The 12,987-nt window shown below is 44.1% G+C and overlaps 1 protein-coding gene across 11 annotated transcripts in view; it reads left to right on the forward strand.

Moving 5' to 3' along the window:
* Positions 1,694-12,987, forward strand: part of MATR3 (matrin 3) — a 50,745-nt gene continuing 39,451 nt past the window's right edge. For 4 of the 11 annotated variants that reach the window (XM_021084852.1, XM_021084856.1, XM_005661709.3 and 1 more), the window contains exons 1-3: positions 1,748-1,804; positions 4,846-4,926; positions 5,684-5,758. The gene's annotated coding sequence lies outside the window, so the exon portion shown is untranslated. Of the gene's footprint in view, positions 1,805-3,017; positions 3,056-4,845; positions 4,927-5,683; positions 5,759-12,987 lie in introns of all 11 variants that reach the window. The other 7 variants (XR_002341935.1, XM_005661707.3, XM_021084847.1 and 4 more) reach the window with 5 other exon arrangements.

The following is a 12,987-nucleotide window of genomic DNA, read 5'->3' on the forward strand; positions in this document are numbered from 1 at the left end:
AAATGGATTAAAGACTTAAACATAAGACACCATCAAACTCCTGGAAGAGAACACAGGCAAAACATTCTCTGACATCAACCATACAAATGTTTTCTTAGGTCAGTCTCCCAAGACAACAGAAATAACAAAATAAAACATTGGGACCTAGGGGTCCCCAGTGTGGCGCAGGGGAAATGAATCTGACTAGGAACCATGAGGTTGCAGGTTCAATCCCTGGCCTTGCTCGGTGGGTTAGTGGTCCAGCATTGCCATGAGCTGTGGTGTAGGTCGCAGATGCTGCTTGGATATGGCGTTGCTGTGGCTCTGGCATGGGCTGGGAGCCATAGCTCTGATTCAACTCTTTGCTGGGAACCTCCATATGCCATGGGTGCAGCCCTAAAGAGACAGGAAAAAAAAAAAAAAAGAAGAAGAAGAAAATAATGCCATTTGCAGCAACATGAATGGAACTATAGACTCTCATAATGAGTGAAGTCAGAAAGAGAAAGACAAATACCGTATGATATCACTTATATCTGGAATCTAATATATGGCACAAATAAAACTACCTACAGAAAAGATGATGGCCAAGGGGGAGGGGGAGGGAGTGGGATGGACTGGGAGTTTGGGGTTAGTAGATGCAAACTATTTGCATTTGGAGTGGATAAGCAATGAGATCCTGCTGTATAGCACAGGGAACTATATCTAGTCACTTGTGATGGAACATGACAGAGGATAATGTGAGAAAAAAAAATATATATATACGACTGGGTCACTTCGTTGTGCAGCAGAAATTGACAGAACATTGTAAATCAACTATAATAGAAAAAACAAAAATCTTAAAATTAAAAAAAATTGTTGGCAGATGACAAGGGCATTGGTTAACTCCCAGGGTTTTGTCTGACAAATGTGTCAGCTGCAATATGTGGGCAGAGCCAGTAGGATGCTAGGGAGGGGCTGGGAAGTGGCTTTGGAATTTGGAGAATTATGGAATGGATTTAGGAATGCTGCTGGGTCTTGCTCCTCTAGCCCTTGTTCTTCAGCTTCACCAACTGTTCAGCAGGACAGAATCATATTGACTCCAACCAGCAAGGGAACTAGTTGTTTAGTGTCGAATAGAAATGCTGGTAACTTGGTGAGCAATATGTCCAGATCAAGGATGTGGCCTCTTAGGCTGGGTGTGCCACGGTGAAAGGAAGTTTGGAAGAGCGAGCCTGTTTTCTTTGGCTGTTGCAGCTCAGCTAAGGATGTGGTCCCGCAGGTTAGGCTATAGGAGTGAAGGACATAAATCTCCTGGAAAGATCCCAAAACCAAGGTGACCAGTGTGGGTGGACGATCCATTCGCCGGGTGACAGAACTGCTGAAGAAAGCCCGAAGGAGGATCTGTGTGGGAGGTGGAAAAAGCGTGGGCTGAGCTTGCAGCAACTGAAAGGCGCCACACGTGTGAGATGAACCCGCCGAGCTCGGTGGGGGCGGACCGGAAGCACCGCCTCACTACCACACGCCAGGTTTTCTCTTTAGCAGCTTCAAACCCAGGGCCCTTTCCATCCGTAAGGATGGATGGGATGGGTGTCTCATCAACACAGCGATGGTTTGGATACCTACCCTTTCTCTTCTGGGTGCTAACCCCTAGGAAGTATGATCACCTCTGCCACAGCTCCCCCTATTTTCCTAACCCCGCCCTTGTTGGGCGGGTTTTCTTAGCCCCGCCCACCGAGAACCGCCCCGTAGCCGCCCCGGGGCGGGGCTTCTCCCGACTCCCGGCTGCCCTTTCCCCTGCGGCCTCCGCCGGGGCCGGAGTGTCCCTGCCGAGCTCCCGACACCAAGGGTGAGTAAGGGCAAAGTAGGGACAGCTCACCTTGGAGGTTTACTAGCCAAAGGCGAAAGGCTGCGGTGGAGGGGCTTCTTCCGAGGCACGCGACCAAACCGGGGTTCGTTCCCTCGTGACCCAAGATTTGGAGGGTATCTTCAAGAGACGCTGGGGGATCGTAGTCGCCCCCTCTTTCCTACCATCCTTGTGGTCTCTGGAGAGTCCGCTAGAGCCGGTCTCGGACTCCCGTAGAGCCAGTCTCGATGCTCCTGAAGCACCAGGGCCGGGGGACTTGGGAAGGTTTGTGAGGAACACGTGCTCGGGTGGAGCTCGGTCAGACCCTTCAACCCGAGCCCGGAAAGGGGGCAGGCTATTTTTAGATTTGTTTTTCGATTTGGACGAGGAGCTTCCTCTCTTTTTCGTTTTCTCTAAATTGTTTGCAGCTGGTTAGGAGTGAAATTCGAGGATGGCTGGGAATATAGTCTTAGATAACCTCACCTTACATAAATAAGGTAAATTATAAGGATGAGGGGGTAGGAATGTTTATTAAAAATTTTGCAAACATTTTGGTCAATGTTTTAAACCGGTCCTTTGGATCGTTGGCAGGAATGGCAACCTAACTGCCTCCAGTTCCTTTCACATCCATTACTGCATCCAATTATTTTTTAAAAGGTTGCTTTTATGGTTCATGTAATTGAGGCCCTTGTCGATCTAGTTTTAACCAGCCTTTCCAATTTTTCACTGCCCATGGCTTTCCCAGGATTAACTTGCCCTTCTCCTTACCAGTATTTATCATCTCCTGGCCTGGGATGGAGCTGCCGGTAAAAGCAAATGTTACTGACTGCCCAGAGTCTATAGGAGATGCTTTCCTATAGGCTTAGTTTATATTCCATTTAAATCTCCCAACCACCCTATATACTATTATCAACACCCCCATTCGATCAGTAAGGAGACTGAAGTCCAGAGAGTTTTTTGCCCACTGTCACATGGCTGCTAAGCAACAAAGCCAAGCTTCCTGATACTTATTAACTTGCTGCTGTGGAACTACTGTGAGATACAAATGAAAATGACCTATGAAATAGGTCTGATCCAGAGAACTATTTATTTTGTTGTCTGATTGTTCTGGGGCTCAGGCCTCACTAAGTTAAGGGGTTTTGAGGGTAGGAGTCTTGAACGCCACACAAGAGTTCACGAACTTGGCTGACTCTAACCTGGAGTGCTTTGATTGCAGAGGGCCCAGCTGTGGACTTTGGGCAGATGCAGCCCCAGGTGAGTGCAACCCCATTAACCTACCTTTGGCCCCAGCTGTAGGCAGCTGCCTAGGTTACCGTGTATCTAGGCAAGTGTTACACTGCTGGGAGAACAGCAGCCCATAGCTGGTTGGCATTCTGGGCCTGGTTTATGCCAACTCTGTTGTTAACTGTACCAGGATGCCAGCATAATTACTCATCCATTAAGGTTAAATCTGCAAGAGCATGGCTTTGCAAGGAGAAATGTAACTTGGAGAATAGTTCTGGTCTGACAGGTTTGCCTAGTTCCTTGAATCACACCTTGAAAAGACAACAAAGGTAATCAAACCGCGGAGGGATATTCAGTAGAGAGGAAAAGTTGGGCCTTTTATTTTTTGAGTCTTTATCAAGTGCTCAGGAAATCAATGGGGTTTTTGCAGATTCACTGAAATCAAAGTTCACAGCTCCCACTCCCCTATAATACAGAGCTAGTCAGGATAATCCCTTTGTAAAGGGATTTCATAGCTCTAGTTACCTGAGAGAATGCCATGCCTTATAAGGAAATGAAGGAGTTCCCATTGTGGCACAGTGGTTAACGAATCCGACTAGAAACCATGAGGTTGTGGGTTCAATCCCTGGCCTTGCTCAGCGGATTAAGGATCCAGCATTGCTGTGAGCTGTGGTGTGGGTCGAAAATGAGGCTCGGATCCTGTGTTGCCATGGCTCTGACATAGGCCTGTGGCTACAGCTCCGGTTAGACCCCTAGCCTGGGAACCTCCATATGCCACAGGAGCAGCCCTAGAAAAAGCAAAAAGAAAAAATAATAATAATAAGGAAATGGGAGATGTGACTTTGCTTTAAAATTATGGGCATTTGGCTCTATCTCATTAATAAAATAAAAAAAATAGAAGTTCATCTTGGGACTCTAGATACTAGGCCTAACTACAGTAATACTGATTTCTGCTTTAGGTTGATGGTATATTTTTGTTGATTTCTTAGTGATATTCGAGAGTAAGCAGAGGTGTTGCTGCATTGTAGCAGTAAATATTGAATCCTCTTTTTAGTTTTTTTTTTGGCTGCAATACAGGCATGGGGAAATTCCCAGGCCAGAGATCAAACCGGTACCACAGGGGAGCTCCTATAGTGATTTGGTGTGGGAATGCTAATTTTCTGAGAATGCATCTCGGTTCTAGGCAAACACTTATCACGTAGGGTGATGCTGGAGGTTGTCCAATAGGGCTGACTTAGTTGCTGCTTCTGTGAAAAGTGACATCTTCGTATGTGCAGAGGGAACTGGTGATGATGTTGGGAGGCAGAGGAGTTATTTATCAAAGCTAGTTTTGTTTTCAGTTGGCTTTCCCTTAAAAGGATTCTTAGCTAAATGCTGAGTGAATACCGCAGAGGTTCATTGTGAAGAGCCTTTTTACGTATTGATTCTTTCCTTTTCTTTATCTTTTTTCTGTCTTTTTAGAGCCGCACTCATGGCATATGGAAGTTCCCAGGCTAGGGGCCTACACCAAAGCTCACAGCAATGCCGGATCCTTAACCCACTGAGCGAGGCCAGGGATTGAACCCTTGTCCTCATGGATACTCGTCGGGTTCTTTAAGCACTCAGCCACCACGGGAACTCCACATATATGGATTCTTCCTACAAGTGATATTTAGAGGGCTTAAGTAACAGGCAAATAAAGGGCAAGCAATGGGAAGTAATTGTAGAGGATATAAAAAGTGTGGTAAATAATAAACGCAGACAGCACTCTGTTTCCGTCACTACAGAAAAGCAGCCTTAGGAGCGAGGATGTTGACCACAGAAATCTTTTTTCTTTTTAGGATGACTTGAAAGTAGGGCATCCTTGGCCCTCCTGAGGCGAGGAAATAAGTGGCAGTGGCCAGTCGGTATGGAGCTCTCAGGTAAGTGTCCTTATGCATTCCAGTACTGGCTCTGTGCCAGGCCAGTTTATTAGTTGGAGTTCTTTGGGAAACAATTGGGAAACAAAATCAACTGTATTTGCCCCTAACAAATTTCGGCCTCTGTGCAGGGAACGGTCGAGGAGGATTTTGGTGCTTATGATCTAAAGCCATGTGGGATCTTTGTGATTATCTGTCATTCCACCTGAGGAAATTGCGGGGCGGTTGCAAATGCCATGATAGTGAAAGAATAGTGTACTTTGCCTCGTTCACTAAGTCCGAAGCACAGTACCCAGCACGTGGCAAGAACTCAGTCTTGGCTAAAATGGCTTTCCCTGTTTCCTATTGAAAGGATTGGACAGCAGGGTCAGCAGTCAGTGCCTCCAGGCCTCTGTTTTGCAGACAGCATTCAGTTCATGGGGACACCTCTATCTGTCTTCTACCTGCGGTACTTGGGTATCTGAAACAGATAAAACTGTTTCAGGAATCATCCAGCGGTTGTCAGCTGTCCAGGCTAGTGTGATGCCTCGGATGGTGTTACGCTGTTGGGAGAGCAAGCACTGCCTTTACTGAGGATTGGCTCCAGCGCTGTTTTGGTGTTGTGGCTGAGGACTTTGGGGCAGTGTTTTGCACCTCCGAGAGTGGAATAACTCCTGCTGTGGAGTTGGTCCTAGTCTGGGTGCAAACAGTTCTTTTCTGTTAGAAAATGACCCTGTCTTAAGGATCTCCCGGCATTACTCCTTTCCTCTTTGACTCTTAGATGCCTTCACCTGAGTGAGAAACCTCCCTCCCTCTGGACCTGGAATGCCCGACTGCCCTTTGGGACACCAATGATGTATGTATACCGTCCTTCTGTCATGTAGATCCTAGTTAACTTCAGCCCAGATGGGTGCTGTGAAATAATAGAAAAAATATATGCATACATTTTATAAGCACATACACACTTTTTATATATATCTGCCCCTGGTTCCTGGCACAGCTCCTAAAACGCTTGGAATTTCCTGAGTGATTAGAGCACAGGGAGCATCTTTTGTTACAATGTCTGGTTCCTAACAATGGGCTCCTAAATCCCTTTGAATTTCCTGGGTGATAGGAAATGTCTTTTGTTCTTAGAGGGATAGTGTCTCTCTCCCTCTCTCTCTCACACACACATGCCCTACAGATACACTCATTCTCTGGAGAGGGGAGAGGGTTTGGGAATGAAGTTAAAGATACGCCCATGTGATGAAGCCTCCTTGAGAAATTACAATAGTGTGGGTGTAGAGAACTGACTGATGATGAACTAGGAGAGAGGTACGACTTTCCACATGCCTTGTCCTATGCATGTCTTCTATCTGGATGTTCATTTGTATCCTTTATGGAATCCTTTGTACAGTAAACCGGTGAACAGTAAGTAAACTGTTTTCCTGAGCGCTTTGAGCTCCTCCAGGAAAAATTAGTCTCACCCAAGTTGCAGATTTGGGAATCTGACTTAGAGCCTTTCAGTCAGAAGTACAGGTTACCAGTCAGGATTTGGGATTGGCCTCTAAAGTGGAGGAGGTGTAATCTTATGAGACTGCCCTTAACCTGTGGGATCTGAAGTCTTCTCTAAGTGAGAACATAGTAGCAGAATTAAGTTGTAGGACACTTTACAGGTAACCAGATTTGCTTGGTATGGGGAAAACCCCACATCTGGTGTCAGAAGTGCTGAGAGTGGTTGGAGTGTGAAACTGAAGCAAAAACAAGAGAGAGGTTTTCTTTACAAGTGGAAAAACTTAAAATTCTAAAATATATATATATAGAATTAGAAATACATATATATAGAAATATATGTATAGAACTAGAATTTTAGAGAAGAATGCTTAAAGTCAAAGCCTTGAAATTAAACCCTCAATTTCTAGATCTCTGCTGTGCAATATATGTGGACTTTTTGTTGGTGGTGGTTGTAGTCTTTTTAGGGCCATACCCATGGGATATGGAAGTTGCCAGGCTGGGGATTGAACGGGAGCTGTAGCCACTGAGCTACAGCATGCACTGCAGCACAGGATCTTCAACCCACTGAGCAAGGCCAGGGATCAAACCTTTGTCCTCACGGATACTAGTTGGGTTCATTAACCGCTGAGCCACAACCAGAACTCCTATATGGATTTAAATTGACAAATAAAATCCATTTCTCCATCTCAATATCGAGTTGACTACGTATTGGCCAGGTCATTTCTACCAAAGCAGAAGTTTTATACACTGCTGTTCTAGAATGGGGTTGGCAAACAGGGCCTGATAATATTTTAGGTTTGTGCACCAGATAGTGTCTCTTGGAACTCCTCCACTCCGCAGTTGCAACATGCAAGCAGCCAGAGGTAATATGTCAAAAATGAGCATTACTCATTGCTCCAGTAATACTTCATGAACATTAAAATGAAATTTCATGAACTTTTCAGTGACACAAGGAAAAGTTTTCCCCCAGCCATTGAGGGCCTTTCAAAAACAGACAGCACACAATTACCAACCCTTGTTTTTAGAGAGTGAAATTCAGGCCTTGGGCCTTTACAGCTAGCTCACTGGTTATAGATTTAGGGCCAGTACCAACCTGCGTCCCTGAAAAATTACATGTTATCAATACCTTGGCCTTCTAGCAAGCTTTTACCATGTTAAACTCTTCATCTTTTAGAGGAGTGAGGGGACTTTGGTCAATTATCTTGTAGTAGGAGAGTCCTTTCTCATTTCGGTTTTGGGTTTGTTGTGTATGATTTTTGAATAGGTTAATTTGGTCTCAATTGTTCTCTCTGTTAATGTATACCCAAGGAAGAGGTCCTAAGAACAGCAGTCTTCAGTTTCCAGCAGAGCCTGACCACACTTTCAGTCCGAGGTAGGGAAATGCAAGGGTGCATAAGAAAAGAGGACGATGTTACATATCCTGAAGAGCCAGGGTTTAAAATCTGGGATCTTAAGTTCCTCTGGGCATAATTGCTTTCCTGAGGATGGTAAAACTCCCCAGGTACAGGGAGGGGCCCTTGTGGTGCTACTTAAAGGGGAAAATTCATTTGGTATTTGTGCCTGTATTCAATACCCCAAGAGGTTTCTGTGGCTTAATCATGCACATTAGAATAATTTAATGGGATTTCCTACTTCATAAGTGAAGTTAATTAGTCACCTACTATTCCCCGTCGACTTGATTTTTTTTTTTTTTTACTTTCCTAATGAGTCTATAATATGAGGTAACACATTACAGAGAAGGTTTTTAATCCACTGCTTCTTTCTCAAGAACCCTTTCCCCATGCTGCCATGAAAACAAATTGGACTGACAGCTATTGGTCTCCAAATATCCAAGCTGCTACCACCTGCCATAGGTAGCAGTTAGTAAACACAAATGTCTCTTTTCATTGTGTTGCTCAAGTTTCACATCCTGTACCATCACGAGAGGGAAACTTAAAGCAGAATGAGTGGAGGGGGGCAGGTATCATGTGCTATCTCTGGGCCTGTCCATAATTTGCTCCTTTCAGGGTTGGAAGAAACTATTGTCAATGAACTTTTTGCACTGCAGTTCTGGATTATGCCCAGTTTTAATCAGGAAAACAAAAGCCCGAAGGAATAAATTCTGCAGGCCCCAAAGAGACACAGAGAGGTGGCTCACTGCCTAGGAATTCACACAAAAGAAAACAACCTGGTAAGAGCAACTAATTAAGAACCTAAAAGACAGACAGTGACTCCTGTGACTCTTATTGCTTAATTAGAGCTTTATGAACAGCTCCAGTTAATGGATCTATCAATATTCTCTTGGAAAACAGTTTCACTGAATTAAAAAAGCAACCGTAATACTTAGAATGACTGCTTAGCGACACCTTTGACTTTACTGCTAGAAACACTATTTTTTGTCTGTGCCCATGGCATGCAGAAGTTCCCCGACCAGAGGTCAAACCTGTGCCACAGCTGTGGCCTGAGCCACTACAGTGACAATGCCAGATACTTAACCTAACCCACATGGAAATTTACACATGGAAATACTTTATATTTTAATGGCCACACCAGAGGAATTGGGAAGTATCCAGGCAAGGGGTCAAATCTGAGCCAAACCTTTGGCCACAGGTGTAGCAACACTGGATCTTTAAGCCAGTAGACTGGGCTCTGCTGAGGATTGAATTAGCACCTCCACAGAGACAAGTCCCATCATTAACCCATTGCACCGCAGTGGGTTTTGAGTAAAGCATTCTGTAGAGACTTAATTGGGATTGAGTTTTTCTTATAATTAGCCTCGGCTTAGGGGATTTTGTGTGTGTGTGTCTTTTTAGGGCTGTGCCTGCGGCATATGGAAGTTACCAGGCTAGGGGTCGAATGGGAGCTGTAGTCACCAGCCTATCCCACAGCCACGTGGGGTCCAAGCTGCGTGTGTGACCTACACCACATCTCATGGCAATGCCGAATTCTTAACCCACTAAACGAGGCCAGGGATCAAACACATGACTCTGTTCTCATGGACACTCGCCAGATTCATTTCGGCTGAACTCCTTAGGGGATTTTGAAAGGAAACGGCAGAGGTAAAGTGCCATCCTCATCACACATCAAGAGTACATACTAACCACATGACTTGTAACTGTTTATGTTTTTGGCTGTACCTGCAGCACGTGGAAGTTCCAGGGCCAGGGCCCCCCGAGCCCCAGCAGTGACAACACCAGCTCCCCAACCCACCAAGGAACTCCTGACTTATTACTGTTTGATGTTATCTTTGATCACTTGCCTGAGGTCTTATTTGCAGGTTTTTCCACTGTAAAGCTACCCCTTCTCCCCAACACTGTACTCTTTGGAATAAAGTCACTGTGTGCAGCCCACACTTAAAAACAGTGGAGGTGTGTTCTTGAGGGTGGAGTGTCTATATCAGTTAATTGGAACTCTATAGAAGAAATTCCTCTGTTTCCTCATTTATTAAATTTATTTGTACTACCATGGGCTTTTCTGCTTTTTTGTCAGTTACATATAATTTCGTTCAGAGTGTTCCATTTCTGGCCACTGGGAGCTCTTATAGTTGTCTCCTGGTCCCTTTGATAAGCCCACATCATTGTAGGGTGATTGTTTTTAAACCCCTCTCACTTTACAGTAGTATAGGATGCTTCAGGTTCATCTTCTGTCTCTGCTGTTCGAGACAGCCATTTATCCAAGGAGTCATGGTTCCTTTACAGGAGAATGGTGTTGAGGAACCAAGATATGGGTGCTCTATGGGTAGAGAACTGAGCGTTTGTTGCTTCTAGGATCTGTCAGCTGATGATAGAACAATGAACTGTACGTATGCTAACCGGGATGCTTAATTCATTGCCTCCTAGATTCTGTGAACATTCTGGTTTTTGTTTCTCTTCCACTGTGGTTTATTAGAGGATATTGAATATAGTTCTCTGTGCTATACACCGTTTTGTATATATTTTGTATCTGCTAATCCCAAAGTCCCCAATCCCCTTTCCCCTTTGGTATCTATAAGTTTGTTTTCTACGTCTGACTCCTTCCGTTTGGTAAGTAAGGTCATTTCTATCATATATTGGATTCCACATATAGCACAAGTCTTTTTCTGGCTTCCTTCAAAATCGTGTTCCTACACACAGCATTTTTTAATCACTGAGTAGTATTCCATCTTTATCCATTCCTCTGTCATTGGACACTTAGGTTGGTTCTATGTTTTGGCTACTCTAAATAGTGCTGCTGTGAAATTGAGGTGAATGTGTCTTTTCGAATTGGTTTTCTCTGGATATATGCCCAAGAGTGGGATGGCTCAATCATGGAAACTCTAATTTTTATAAGGAACCTCCATACTGTTTTCCATAGTGGCTGCACCAATTTACATTCCCTCCAACAGTGTAGGAGGGTTCCCTTTTCTCCACAAACTCGCTAGCATTTGTTATTGGTACACATTGTAATGATGGCTGTTCTGACCAGTCTGAGGTGATACTTCATTGTAGTTTTGATTTGCATTTCTCCAGTAATTAGCAATGTTGGACATCTTTTCGTGTGCCTATTGGCTATGAAATTACATTTTTGAAGAAATGTCTATTTAGGTCTTCCGCCCATTTTTTGATTGGGTTGTTTGGATTTTTGTTGAGTCGTTGAGTTAGTTGTGTATTTTATTGCTATTTAGGGCTGCACTGGCTGCATATGGAGGCTCCCTGGCAAGGGGTCGAATTGGAGCTACAGCTGCCAGCCTACACTGGAGCCACAGCCACAGCATCGCTGGATCCTTAACCTACTAAGTGAGGCCAGGGATCAAACCCGCAACCTCATGGTTCCTGGTCAGATTCACTTCCACGGTGCCACGACGGGAACTACTATTTGTGTATTTTAGATGTGTCAGTCACATCATTTGCAAATACTTTCTCCCATTCCATAGGTTGTCTTTTCATTTTGTTTATGGCTTCCATTAGGCTGCAAAAGCTGATAAGATTGATTAGGTTCCAACTGTTTAATTTTACTTTCATTGCATTGAGAGACTGACCTAAGAAAACATCGCTACAATTTAAGAACGTTCCATTTTTAATACTCAACATGTCTTATTCTATGGTCTTTGTTTATTCTTTCTCTTTCATCTAGAATAGTGACTGAACCTGTTGTTTGGTTGTTGGTTTTTTTTTTTTTTTTTTTTTTTGGTCATACCTCAGGCCAGAGATTGAACTTGAGCCATAGCAATGACCCAAGACACAGCAGTAATAGTGCCAAATCCTTAACACAATACACCACCAGGGAATGTCCCTGTTTTTTGTTATAATGGGTGCTATAGTCCACAGATGACTGTTTCTATAGACATCTGTTAACTAAAACAGATGGTGAGACCTTTTAAACATTTTTTGGTAGTGTGTAAATGTCTTTATGGTTAAAAAAATTGGTGAAACATCTTTATAAATTATAACTTGCAGAATCTCTCTTACTAATAGTCATTACACTGACAAGTAAGTGCCATGATAAAAACTTATCACTAGATTTAAATGGATAACTTTAACATATTTACTCTGGAGCTCTATAAAAGTGAATAATCTTTGGGAGTTCCCATCATGGCTCAGTGGTTAATGAATCCGACTAGGAACCATGAGGTTGCAGGTTCAATCCCTGGCCTTGCTCAGTGGATTAAGGCTCTGGCGTTGCTGTGAGCTGTGGTGTAGGTCACAGACGTGGCACGGATCCTGTGTTGCTGTAGCTCTGGCGTAGACCGGCGGCTACATCTCCAATTCGACCCCTAGCCTGGGAACCTCCATATGCCGTGAGAGCGGCCCGAGAAATGGCAAAAAAAAAAAAAAAAAAGAATAATATTTGAATGCATGGCTTTGTCACTTTAGGACATTTATGTAGATACACTGAAGGACATGTGGGACCATAGAAAGACTACTGACAACTTCACTGCATGTTGACTATGTGCCAGAACTGCTACATTCATTCTTGTAGGGCTGTTGAGACAATTAAGAGATGTAAATAATGAATTTAGCAATCATCTCTCAATTGTCTCAACAGCCCTACAAGGTACATGGCTATATTGGCCCACGGTCACACATTTGGTCCAGGAAGTATGATAGTCGTCACTGAATCTGACTTTATAGCTAGAGATTGGTTTGGGGCTTTTGTGTGTAATTCCCTTCCAACTAATTCTTTTTTTTTTGCTATTTCTTGGGCCGCTCCAGCGGCATATGGAGGTTCCCAGGCTAGGGGTCGAATCGGAGCTGTAGCCACTGGCCTACGCCAGAGCCACAGCAACGCAGGATCCGAGCCTCGTCTGCAACCTACACCACAGCTCACGGCAACGCCGGATCGTTAACCCACTGAGCAAGGGCAGGGACTGAACCTGCAACCTCATGGTTCCTAGTCGGATTCGTTAACCACTGCGCCACGACAGGAACTCCCCCAACTAATTCTTATAGCCACAATCATCTACCTCATTCAGCCTAACATCATTCAGGAACTGAAATGCCTGTCTTCCTACTTCTGGTCTCTTAACACTTATTAGCATGCCATATACCTTGTTTCAGGCTGTTAGCATTTTGGCCACCATTGCTGTAGCTTGAGGAGGTTTCCTTTTGTTCTTTATTTAGAACATATATAGACATAGCTTTTAGCCTTGCTTTT

The sequence above is a fragment of the Sus scrofa genome, chromosome 2 (genome assembly GCF_000003025.6).
Source record: "Sus scrofa isolate TJ Tabasco breed Duroc chromosome 2, Sscrofa11.1, whole genome shotgun sequence".
Lineage (NCBI taxonomy): Eukaryota > Metazoa > Chordata > Mammalia > Artiodactyla > Suidae > Sus > Sus scrofa.